The sequence below is a fragment of the Salvelinus sp. IW2-2015 genome, linkage group LG19 (assembly GCF_002910315.2).
Source record: "Salvelinus sp. IW2-2015 linkage group LG19, ASM291031v2, whole genome shotgun sequence".
Lineage (NCBI taxonomy): Eukaryota > Metazoa > Chordata > Actinopteri > Salmoniformes > Salmonidae > Salvelinus > Salvelinus sp. IW2-2015.
In genome coordinates, this window is record NC_036859.1 from 28,285,286 (window position 1) to 28,288,965 (window position 3,680).

A 3,680-nucleotide genomic window follows, 5' to 3' on the forward strand; every position below is an offset into this window, starting at 1 on the left:
GCCAAGTGTCGTACGGAGTGGTGTAAAACTGGCCGCCATTGGACTCTGGAGCAGTGGAAATGCGTCCTCTGGAGTGATGAATCACGTTTCACCATCTGGCAGTCCGGAGGACGAATCTGGGTTTGGCGGATGCCAGGAGAACACTACCTGCCYGAATGCATAGTGCCAACTGTAAAATTTGGTGGAGGAGGAATAATGGTCTGGGGCTGTTTTCACGGTTCGGGCTAAGCCCCTTAGTTCCAGTGAAGGGAATTCTTAACACTACTGCATACAATGACATTCTAGTGTACTTTAGTACACAAATAAAACCCCACAATTTATGCACGATTATGCACATTTGGGAGTAACTCCATTCCTAGCACTACTGTCTTTCAGTAACAATAACTGTTCAAATGAATTGATATAAAATCTGACTTGATCTCATATTGGGAGGGATTGTTTTTGTATTCTGTGATTTAAAATCAGTGTCAATTTGATATACCCCCCCCCCCCAAAAAAAAAAAAAATATACAAAATGGTCACAATTTGGCCCCAAGGTGTTGTGACAGTTTTTGATTTTATTTATTGATCTTATCTTATTCATCCTTCATTCATAAGTGGCTATTATCAGTGATTCCATTGAGTACAACCATCTTTCCAGGGGGCATTTCCCAAGGAAGACAATTCCAATTTTCAAGTGCAGAGCGTAGCTGAAGAGGGATTGTAATCATAGTGTGAGGTCTTCTTGAGATGGAGAATTCGATGGATGAGGAGGGTGGAGGAGCTCTCTGTGGCCTGAGGGGGAGAGGGGTGAAGCAGCGGGGGTGAGCCCTCCTTCACCCTCCACTATAACCCCCTGCTTCAAGGAGTGAAGAGCTCAGGTCCCTAAGGGCCATGAGTCACCCCACAGACCTTGTTGACCTGTTCATGCTGAGGTGATTAAAAATAAACATGAAGACAACCTACTGTATGTGTTAACCTTTATTAACCTGTAGGCTGTTTCCTATCTTTGTTTCAGTGGATGTGTTCTGTTTGAATTGCTGGGATTCACATAAACAACCTGATCAGTGATCCTCTCAAGTCAAAATACAATCAGGTAAGTCTATTTTTCACTTATTTTGTTGTATCCAACAGTATGGCTCTCTGAGCAACAGAGTCACCCAAAGAGATTTGGTGGGTGTATTTGTTAGCCTACACCAAAGTGGAAATACCTTACTTAACACTATTATCTTTTATTACGCTCCAGGCATTTAAGTTCATTAGAACTACATTACAATACTGTCCCCATTCCAGGGCCTTGAGCACTAAGTAGTGACACTGTCCTATCTGTCCGGTGACGCGCTTTTTAATACTCCAGTACTGCAGCGCTGATATATTAACCATGCTTAATTGAATATTGCCCCAGCCAGATAGTTGAGATGATGCCGTCCTTTCTTTAAATGAACATTTACACATCCTCACAGGCTAAGCAAAGGTGGAGGCCACCCAGATAGTGACAAAACACACATTTGAATGTGCCTGGCTACACGTTTGGAGATGATAATCGGACAGGTGACACTGCCATTCTTCACTTTATTGGTTCCTCACTGTAACTGTTAATTAACTTCCTCCTGTGCTGCTGTTTGCTTTTCATAGGGAGGAACCATAAAGAGATATTGGTCAATCTAGTTTTAGATTGTGTAAATGAGAGAGAGACACATACACATGGAGATAAGGAAAATTATTGCTTAATTACCTTCCTCTTCTCAGTGGAACCCCAGAGTTTCCTGTAGCAAATTGTCTCCCCATAGTCCCATTGCATGTGTATTTCAATAATTTGAAACAAATACTTTTAACTGTGTAGTGAAGACCTGTTATGTCCAACTTAATCACAGAAATCACAGACCATGGGAACATTGGGAACATTGTGGGAGGCAACCTCTCTGCCAAGGGAGACTATGTTCCACTACTAATATCAGAAAAAATCTATATTTAAACATTTAGTTTAGCCTAAATCAAATCCAATGTGTTGGGTCGCATACACATATTTAGCAGATGTTATTGGTCACATACACATATTTAGCAGATGTTATTGGTCACATACACATATTTAGCAGATGTTATTCACATACACATATTTAGCAGATGTATTGGTCACATACACATATTTAGCAGATGTTATTGTACATACACATATTAGCAATGTATTGTCACATACACATATTTAGCAGATGTTATTGGTCACATACACATATTTAGCAGATGTTATTGGTCACATACACATATTTAGCAGATGTTATTGCGGGTGTAGCGAAATGCTTGTGTTCCTAGCTCCAACAGTTCAGTAGTATCTAACAAAACGAATACACACACATCTAAAAGTACAAGAMTGGAATTCACTATATGCACTTTGCCGATATACTATTAATCTAAATCTGTCAATCTCAGCTCTGTTGAGAAACTTTATGCCTAGTCAGTTTACGCATCAATAAAGCCCATCAGAAGGTTCAGTGTATTAGGTGCTCTGGAAGCCCTGAGGTCTCTTAATCTTGAAGGAATATCTCTATAGTTTAGAGTGAGTGAAGAGAGGGGGTACAGTGAATAACACAGGACAAAGACTCTAGGGAGGGAAGGAGGAAGAAGGAGCTGAAGAGTGTTAGAAGAGCGTTAGGCCTAGTCCCATTACTCTGAAGAATGGGACTTCAAAGGTGGCGTGGCAGACATTACATTACAGCCTCTCTCAACATGCCACCGCCTCGAGTGTCACCAGCCACCACCCCCCCCCTCAACCCCTCTCAGCACAGTGGGTATCAAAGTTCAAAGGTCAAGTTCAAAGTTTTATTGTCATATGCACAGGATACAGCAGGTGTAAAACAATACAGTGAAATGCTTAACTTGCGAAGTTGCGAGCTGTTTTCCAACAACGCAGAAAAAAGAAGGAAATAAAAGCAAGAAACACTGTACTGGAGTGACTGGGGCACAGGAGGTTGGTCACACCTTAATTGGGGAGGATGAGCTCGTGGGAATGTCTGGAGCGGAATTGGTGGAATGCCATCAAATACATCAAACATAGTTTCTATGTGTTTGATGCCATTCAATTCGCTCCGTTCATGCCAGTATTATGAGCCGTCCTCCCCTCAGCAGCCTCCACTGGATTGAGGTAGGTATCAAGTGAATTCTGGTGAAGTGATCATAACAATAGGTTTGTCTTGAGTTAGTGGGAGCGAGTTGGGGGGGGGATATCATGGTACAGGTCTGTCAGTCAGAAAAATACACTGAAGTAATATACAAGTGTTAGTTTTTCAAAGTAAATAAAGTAAGTGGAGCTGGCTGGCCATGTTAAACCAGTGGACTAGATCTATACCCAATCATTTTACCTGCAAATTCCTCTCCTCTAATTTCCCTTGTGACCATATAATGGTGTTAAGATTGGTTAGATACCTTGGTGTCTTCTTAAGATCTCACCTGTTTTCTAACCAATAAGAATGCACTAGAGGGTTAAGAGCTACGATGTAATGCACACTATAACAGGGCCTTTATGACTATAGCCTAGTTATCCCTGGTGAGGTGGTTGTTTAAGTATGAGTAATAATGTATATTGTCAATGAAAGGTAACGGAATGTTGCTTTTCATTGACAATATACAGTGCCTTGCTAAAGTATTCACCCCCTTTGGAGTTTTTCCTATGTTGTTTCATTACAACCTGTAATTTAAATTGATTT